Below are 10354 nucleotides of genomic sequence, written 5' to 3' on the forward strand. Positions count from 1 at the left end.
TCCAATAGCTGACTGTGAGCATCCACTTCTGTGTTTGCTAGGCCCCAGCTTAGTCTCACAAGAGACACCTATATCTGTGTCCTTTCAGCAAATGCTTGCTAGTGTATGCAATGGTGTCATCATTTGGAGGCTAATTATGGGATGGATCCCTGGATATGGCAGTCTCTAGATGGTCCATAAGTTTTCCTAAATGAAAATGAAACACAAGTGATTCAGAGATCACAATTTTTCTTGCACATTCCTAATATTGTCATCTGACTCTCAAAAAGATACCCTGCTCCCCATCATTGCAGCATTATTGACATTAGTTAGGGTAGACATGAGCAGGTATGGGTAATTTAACATATACATGCAATAGAGTATTACTAAATCTTCAAGAAGGCAATGTTATATATGGCAACGTAGATGAAGACAGAAGAGATATGATAAATAAAGCAAAATAGTCAGGCAGAGACAAAATATGAACCCTACTTACCTGAAGCTTTTAAAATGTACCTTTTTGAAATGAGAGGATAAAATGATGGTTGGATACAGCGAGGAAAGGAAAAAAAAATAAAATTTGTCTTTAGAAGGTCGAAATTCTAAGTATTCACACTGTGTGCTTCTAGAGATCTTCTCTGTTCATACTGTCCTGGTAGTTTACAAGAAGCTATGATAATTAGTTATCAGGTTATTTGTCTCTTTGTGACAGAGTATCGAAAGTAGACATTGAACTCTTGAGTACTGTCCTACCCAAGCCTTCGAAGTGCTAGAATCACAGGTGTGAGCCATCATACCTTGCCTATTCAATCAATGGTGGCAATGTCAATAAACTCATAGTCAAGAGTTGAATTATCTACAGCAGGTTTACAGACTCCCACAAAGCAATAGAGGCTGTTCTTCTCTTAATAGTCAGCCTGAGCATGTGGAGCCTGCATTGGAACTATTACTTCAGTTGCTTTGGGCATTGAGTCCTGTTGTGATTGCCCATGTGTTAGAGGTTCTTTGATCCATTTTTCTCCCCATCCATCCATATGTTGCTCAGTTTAACCCACTTGCAAAGCTTATGTGGCTTAATGACACCCAACTTGGTGCAAGAGCAAAAATGAGGGTGAGCTTTGTGACTTCAGCTTCTACAGAAGCAGAAAAAAAAAAGCCTGATAATCCAATAAAAAAAATCATTAAAAGAATCCCATCAAAATATATAAACTTTGAAAAGTCATTCCATGAGCATGATAAGATAAAAATAAACTATCAGAAAAGGAATTAAGACACTGATTTAGAGGGGCCCCACCTGCTCAGGGGAGAAGGTGAAGGGACATGGGGAAAGGATTGTGGGAGGGAGTGACTGGGATGGGCACTGAGCAGGATGTTAAGTGAATAAGTAAAACAAACAAAATTTTTAAAGAAATTAATTTAGAGAATAATGATAAAAATCTTCAATGCATAATTAATATTTTATAATCCAAAGTTTTTTTTTAAACTGGGTCATAGAGAAATATCTCAGTGGTTAAAGTACTTGCCATTCTGAACTTGGAATCCCATTTTCCACATGAATGAGGGGATTCATAACAGCTTGGTAGTAAGTGATTTCCAGAGCACTTACAGAACACTAGTTATATCAATGAGCTCTGGGTCTGTGAGAAAAATCTAGAATAATATAGGTCAGCTAGAGCCTCTACATCTATGTACTAGGCCTATGTGCACCTTTCTGCATGTGTGTGAATACATCCATGCACACAGATACACACACACACACACACACACACACATACACACACGGAAAAAGAAAAAAGAGCATTGTATTAATTTCTAGGAGTATATTCTACTTTGCAGCTTCTCCTAAGAAAGGTACTTGATTGAAAGGCTGGGCTTTAGTTGAAGAGGAACACCCACTCATATTTGCTTGTTTCATTTTGTATATTTTCTGTATCTGTGCAATTTTTTTTTCTAGGTCAAATTCCTTAGCTTTGGGATTTCTTCTTTCCCCTTTTCTGTCTTTTGATGCATAAGAAACATTTCTGTAAGACATCGTTCTCCAGATGCTTCCCCAGGGCACCATTAAAAGAGGAGGGCAGTGGGTTTTCTCTGCCCATTCTGTGAGTCACTCACTGGCTATATGCTTCATGATGTGAGCCAGTGAGGGCAATTCATTCTGACAATACTATACCATGACCAAGAACCATGTGAGGCAAAGAAAGAGGCCAACTGTGAGGCAAGAACGAATTGGCCTTGGGGGGAGTTTATAGAGTGCACAAACTAGGCAAGGGTATAAACAACTGCATTGCAATGGCATAATGAAGAAGACTAATAATCACTCTGGGAACGTGAAGTGGCAGAGTATCTCCCGGAGAGAATGGACCAACAGTAGTAAGACTTAGATTGTAGAAGTGACTCGGCTCTGTAGAAGCAAGGGGTTGAAGGAGTATTCTACAGGGATCGACATAAGAAAAAAGATTCTGCGTGAGAAAGAGCTAATGGGCAAACTACTTGTGTGTATAGAGTCATAAACTGAGGCCTAGCAAATGCAGGTTCTATAGTGCCCTGGCAAAGAACTGTATAGGAAGTTTGGAGAATTTCCAAAGCAAAAATGTAACCAGTGATTAGTGTTAAGCTGTCCTTTGTATGTGTGTGTTTTTTTCTCTGTTTGTTTGTTTATTGTTTTGAGGACAGGGTAATCATCTGAAGAAGTCCTCGAAATTTAACTCACTACAATTCAATAAGACCATTGCTATTCGACCATTAGAAATCATATTCTCTTCAAATTAATTGAACACTCGGAGGCTAAAAGGAATCCATATACCTCATATGTTGAATCAATGACATTTACCAAATAGAGTGCTATCACTTTATGCTCGAAGCATTGCATCTTTCAGATTTATAATAACTTGAAGATAATAGGCCAGATAAAACTATTATGAAAGGCATAAAAAAGGAGGTTTCTAAATGTCTCCAGCTCTCTCTTCTTTCAGTTTCTCATGGAACTGGGTGGGTAGAATCCTGCTCTTGTTCGAGTTTTCAGTAACGATGACAGGCTGCTCTAATTAAAGCATTTACAACAACAATTTTATTCCAAACATATGTGTGACTGAATGTGTTCTTAAAATTAATTTTCCATTGCTCTTTTGTACAAATTAGAGTTTTCATCATGGTATGTGTGATATGTAAAACAAAACATTAGAAGCCAGAATTTCTGACAAAAAAAAAACTACTTCCTCATTAAAATTTATACCATCCTAGTTTTTTTTTAAAGCTTAATTTCCAAAAGAATAAAAACATAGTTGGTTTATTAACATTAAAAAAATAAAACATACAGTATTGTAAGAGAAGAAGAATAAAACTCCATTATCTTAATGGCACGTGCATGCTTTAAGAATTAGTAGATTAAATTAAGAGTATTTTCTTCATTAGATGGAAGAGAAGGAGTCTTCCACACTTCATTACTACACACTTTAAATTCACATGCATGCAAACTTACCAGAGAGTCCTGGTACTCAGAAGTAGGGAGCCCATTTCTGGCTTACTGTCTAAGATTATTTCTATGTGCTATAAGCTTCTAAAATCTGAATAACTTACTCCAAGTATTTCACAAGCACATTGTACATTTCTCAGTAGTCCATAGAATAAGATTTGAAGCTTTGAGTTATTACACGTAATAATTGCAACAAGACCAACAAAACACAGAGCTACATTTCCATCTGCATTACACAGTTCACTTGACAGAATTATCCTGCAGTCAGCTCATGCTAACATATCGCCACCACTTACTAAAGTATTAGTCTTAGATTATGTTGCTGGAAAGCATTATATCCTCCCTTCAATATATTCTTCACAAAGCACTCTGCAGTATAAAAATTGAAAATTATTAATGTAGTCTAGAAACATAGTTTTCTAATCCCCAGGCTCAAAAATAACCTTTCTGGTAGATATTCTTCTTACGCTTTTCCAGTTATCATATCCACCCTCATAGAATGTTAGTCTTATATTTTCTAGTAGTGATAAAAAGTAGGACAAAACCCCTCCAAAAAAATCTTCCCATCGTCGAATAAAGCAAATTGCAATTCATCCTCAGATTATTTCTCATTACAGTCACACAAGGAGCAGTGTTTTCATCTTTTATGATATCTGCTTCTGTTTCACTTATAGATTAGTTATCGTTTATGTCTTCAAAACCAACATGGGGTGCACAGAGAAAAATAGGATGTGTGACTTCAAGCCCAATGTTATCTTTAGCATTCTGGCATAATGTTTGTCATTCTTTATGAGATAGAATCATGGCTTAAATCAAAAGATAAAATAAAGCTGACTTCAGCCAAGGATTCAAAGCATCCTGTACCATGACCGAATGGGATGAGTTTCAGGAGTAGAAAGTAGGCTTTAATATAAAAAAGTCAAAGAATTTAACTATTATAAAGTAATATAAAGCACACAAACATCCCCATGATCTGAAATAATTTAGACACCAAAATATAGAGCTAACTCCTCAACCTGAGAAAGACTATCTGACACGAAACTGTGAGGACACAATGTACAAAGAAAGGCTAAATGCTTTCAGTGATGATCAGGAACAACAAAAGTGCAAACATACTGTTCTAGTACGGTTTCTGGTGATGTGATTACCAATATGACCAAAAGCAGTTTAGAGTGGAAGGGGCTTGTTTGACTTACACATTCCAATCAGTCAGTTACTGAAGAACGTAAGGCAGAAACTCAGGGCATGAACCTGGAGGCAGAACTGAATCAGAGGATCACTGCTTATTAGCCTGATCTTTTATTGTTATTATTATTATTAATTATTACTATTAGCAGTTTATTTATTATTTATTTTTGTCCCCTTTCCAGTTTCCACTCCACAAACCCTCTATCCTATCCCCCCTCTCCCCTGCTTCTATGAGGGTGCTCTCCCATTTACCCATCCACTCCTGCCTCACCGCCTATGCTGGGATATTGATCCTTCACAGAGCCAAGGGCCTCACCTCTCACTGATGCCTGATAAGGCCATCCTCTGCTATATATGCAGCTGAAGCCATGAGTCCCTCCATCTGTACTCTTTCATTGGTGATTTAGTCCGTGGGAGCTCTGGGGGATCTGGTTAATTGATATTTTTGTCCTTCCTATGATGTTGCAAACCCCTTCAGTTCCTTCAGTCCTTCCTCTAACTCCTCCATTGTGAGGAGCGGGTGTGACAGCAGTTCCAAGATGGCGCCCGGGACTGCAGCTAAGTCTTATGACTTGCACCTGACTTCCTCATACACCTGAAAATAAGCCATGACCATCGTGAGAGCTGCGCAGGTGCACCATGATACTGGCAGTGTAAACAAGTCCATATTTGGTGGAGACATGCCCCTGCCACCCTGATTGGCTGAAGCTGCGTGCCTGATGAGGTGATGTGGCCTGCTGTGAGTGGATGGGGGCTGAGAATATATAAGCAGACCTCCCTGGGTGCCCGGGGTCCCAGTAGCAACATGGAGGCGTTCCTGCAATAAAGGCTGTTGAGAAGAATCCGACGTGTTGTGTCTTCCTTGCTAGCCAAGGTGGGCGTAGCACTCCATGCTCAGTCTTAAAGTAGATTGCAAGCACCCACCTCTGTATTGGTCAGGCTCTAGCAGAGCCTCTCAGGAGATAGCTACATCAGGCTCCTGTCAGCATCAGTAATAGTGTCTGGGTTTGGTGTCGGCGTATGGGATGGATCCCAGGTGGGGCAGTCTCTGGATGGCCTTTTCTTCAGTCTCTGCTTGCTCATATACAAACGACAACTAACTGCTGGAAAAGCCACCACACATAGTGGTCTGTGCACAATTTCATTAATCATTAATTTAAAAAAAATGCTACAGTCTTGAGTACAAGGAGTCTGATGGAAGTATTTTCTCAACTGAGGTTCCACCTTCACAGAGAGCCTAGCTTTTGTCAAGTACATACACACACACACACACACACACACACGCATCAGCAATAGTGTCTGTGACAACACAAATCTAAACATACCTACATACCATACACAAACATATACACCAGGAACAACAACATGTAAATGTACTCATGTAAAGACACACACACCAGAAAAAACACATATATAAACATCCATATTTAAACAACACACATACCAAGAACAACACACATGTAAATGTACACATGTGAGCACAACACACACACACACACACACACACATATAAACACCAAGGACAAGTAAAAAGCATATTGTATGATATGTTTTTTTCTGAGGAAATAATACAAACTTCTACTCAGTCCAGAATGGAAAATCAGGGTACATTCAACTAACAACTGGAACAGTGTCCAGGCTGGTAAACTAACAAGTTTTTATTTGGGATGCTGACAAGAACATGGTTAAGGGGACAATAACAAGGAGCAAAAAAAATGACACAAAAGTGGTTGTTTCACCAGAAAACCCACCCCAGCATAGGTAAAGACTCCCTGAAACTTTTCATAATAGTTCCTTTGATAAGAGAAAAAAAGCATAAGAAATCCATTAATGGGCTTTCTGGATTTTTGCAGGGGAGGCTGAAATTCAGGAGGAAGGGGAAAAGGGATTATGACAAATTTTACTAGAAACTGTTTTAATAAATACCCTACTCACATCATTCATCTGTGTCATAAACTTAGCTGTTGTCTCTCTCATACATTTTCCTACTACTCTCTCAAGTTTCATTTTTCCACACTACCCAATTTTTCCAGATTTCCTATACATACAATTTCTTGAGCATCTCACAGATATGCTCATTTGAGGTTCCTACTCCCCCCAGGCCTTGACATTCAACATTCAAAGTTTATTATGGTTCCACCTCAGTAAAGCTGGTAGCTGTAAAAGAAGATATTTTATGCATGCCCAAAACATTTACAAATTCATTGATGAGTATTATTAAAACATTTGAAAACGCTGGATATGGTATTATAAATAAATAACATACAGGTGATACATTCATTTTGTAACTTCATTTGTTGGTGGGGTCCATACATTTGACCAGTATGACACATTGGTAACACTTACTTCTGTATTTCTAAGAGGTCTTTCTATTTACTGTACTTTATATGATAAATTATAATATATTCTAGCTAATTTGAGTAAAAAAAGACTTTGTTCGAGAGAAATTGATATTTTGGGGGGAGTGTTATTGGTTTGGTCTTGGTTTGCATAGCTGTGTATGTGCGTGTGCATGCATGCGTGTGTAGTCTAGTCAGAAAGACCATATACTATGGGATCTCAGAAAATTTCTAGACCCATGATTGCTTGTTTTCTTAAAACATATAAACATAAAACTTCTTGAAGGACTCTTCTTAAATACCTCAAATTCTGCCTCTCTGCAAATGCTGAGCTACTTTCAATGTTTCTTTCTTCTGGCTTATAACTCAGGTAGTTTTTAAAGTGGTGAGGAACTTAATAAAGACCATGAATTTTGTGACCATAAACCTCACAGCCTAAGTATATTCACAAGAATATAAATTTCTAGATCAGAAGAAATATTAGGCAGGTCGGTCCAGTGCTAAATAAGAAATTCCAGGAGATATGGGTACAGTTATTACTGCTCTTTGAAGTGTGGAGGGAAATAAAATCAAAACTATAGACAGAATATGTGTTTGTTTCAGTAAGGACAAATCTCTATCTATTAAGAAGTGCTCTAGCTGCCACAGGAAGATTTGTTACTCAATTATATAGCCATACCGAGGGCTTGGAGCAAGATATTGTTGCTAGTTCACCAGGCAGAAATTGGTATGAAAAGTCAGCTTCAGAGAGGGCCAGTTTGTGTCTTAGTGCCCATATATGACCTCCATTTGTTCTACTGTCTACTTGGTTAATGAGCTCATGAAGCAAACTGTAAGGTCATTGGGGGAAACAGCTGATGGATATCTTTATAGTAGTTTATGTTATCTTACCCATTCAGCTACTGAGTACAAGTTCATCAGCCAGATGGGAGCTACAGAGTACAAAGTTCCTCCCAGACTCTGAACTCAATCTAAGGAGAAAACTTTCTAATTTTTGGCCAGTTCTCCATTCTCTTTACTTAAAATTACTTATCTATCTCTGTTGTTTGTAAATGTATTGCTATATGGATGAAGGTTGTAGGGGTTGATTCTCTCCCTCCTACTTGGAGATTCCCGGGGTTGAACTCAGGTGATCAAGTATGGTGTCAGGGGACTTCACCTGCTGAACCAACCATCTCTTGTGTTCTAGATTCTCCATATATATAGGCATTGCCCTTCACAATCTATTAAATCTCAAGGAAATAATTCTCTACCTAGAAGGAAATAGGAACATTTTATAGAAAAGATGAACATTAAATCTTGATTTTTAAAAAATGTATATGATTAAAAATCAGAGGGTAACTCACAAGATGATTTGAAATAAAGAGAGAAAAGTAAACCCTAAACATATATGAAAATAAAAATCTTAACCAAGAGAATAAAATGGTCCAAACCAGAAGATCAAAATATTTCCATACTATTTGCCCAAATAAAATAAAACATTATGTTGTTCAAAATGAATACCATCTTGGTATATGCTATATATGAGAATTATAATCAAAATATAAAGAAAAATAAAAGGAAATAAATGTTAGGAAAATAATATAAAAACACAAAATCATCCTTGGAAAAGAAAGGGTCAGAATGAAATTATTAAAATATAAAATTATAATGAATAAAACACTAGTGAATTAGCTACTCATACTGTCTAGATTTGATTTGCCTAGTAAAACACAAATTCAAAATTCTAAATCAAAGTGAAGAAATATCAGAAAACTATCAAGCAGACACAAAACTTCATAAAGAAATAGAAGTTAAATACTATATAAATAATAATGTTAACATTATTCTGTATAAATTCACCCTTGGTGTATATATACTAAATTTTAATACTGTTTAAATATTACATACATGTTTTCAAATTTACACAGAGCATATTATCAATTCATTACCAAATTTGAAACTAAAAATTATTAAATTATATAACAACCATGTTTAATAGATTTTTATTTCATTCAACAGTTACTAACATCAAATATTTTAATTTTTTAAAGATTTATTTTATGTTCATTGATGTTTTGCCTCATGAAATTCTGTGCACCATATGAGTTTCTGGTGTCTACATGGGCCAGAAGAGATGCTCTGATCCCTGGAAGCCATCGTTGGAGACACTTGTTAGTCCCTGTGAGGATGCCGGGAACCAAACTCAGGTGTTCTATAAAAAAAAACAAGTAGTCTTTACTACTGAAACATAGCTCTAGCCTCTACATTTGAATCTTCAAGGTATACATTAAACAGATAATTAGTAAATGAAGAGAATTTAATATATATGTACTGCAGGCTGAGTGACAAGCACAGACAGGAAGTTTTCTTGCATGTTTGTATTGGAAGCAAGTCAAAACTTTAAATTAATGTTCAAAATATTGAACTTAAGAATTATTAAAAGCAGCAAAATAAGCCAAAGAAAAATAATTAGAATACAATTGTAAATAGTTATGACTGAAACAAATATAGTTTCAACAATTTTAGAAATTTTTGGGAAGGTTAATAAAATAGCAAAATTTTAGATAGTTTGATTAAGACTCATTATTTTTAAATAGAATATTAATTGAATAAACTCATATATATTTTAGGAATACATATAAAACCAATATTCATGAACCAGAATGGAAATCTAAATTTAAAAACTCTGACAGAATATGCATCAAAATTAATTTTAAAAAATTAGAAATGGCAATGATCTTATTGTAATTATAAAATTGACTCCTGGTTAATATAACTCCTAACAAAACAAAAGATGCTGTTGATGTTACAAATAAATTTTATAAAACATGAAATCAATGGCTCTCAATTACCAAAAGCATTTTCCATAGAAACCTAGTTAGGGCTAGTAGTTTTGGTCTGTCTTCTCAATTACTTGAGAGATTGAGGCAGAAGGATCCAATTCATGAACTAGAAAACAACTTTAATGTCAGTTTATTCTGTTAATTTATAACAGAAATAAATATGTGCTGGCAATATAGTTCAGTGGTACAGTATTTGTCTGGTATGCATTCAACCCTAGGTGGAAGTGTTACTCAAAACTTCTTCCCACAGTATGTGTCAGTGTAGAGGAAGAAAGAGGAAGGAAAAATAAATAAAACTAAAAATGTTTGGAACAACCTTAGAGAATCATGTTATTTTATGTGGAATTAAAATTACATGATGTTCCAGGATAGACCATCTAGAGACTGCCATATCCAGGGATCCATCCCATAATCAGCCTCCAAACGCTGACACCATTGCATACACTAGCAAATTGTGCTGATAGGACCCTGATATAGCAGTCTCTAGTGAGACTACGCCAGGGCCTAGCAAACACAGAAGTGGATGCTCACAGTCAGCTATTGGATGGATC

This window comes from Mus caroli, chromosome 18 (genome assembly GCF_900094665.2).
Source record: "Mus caroli chromosome 18, CAROLI_EIJ_v1.1, whole genome shotgun sequence".
Lineage (NCBI taxonomy): Eukaryota > Metazoa > Chordata > Mammalia > Rodentia > Muridae > Mus > Mus caroli.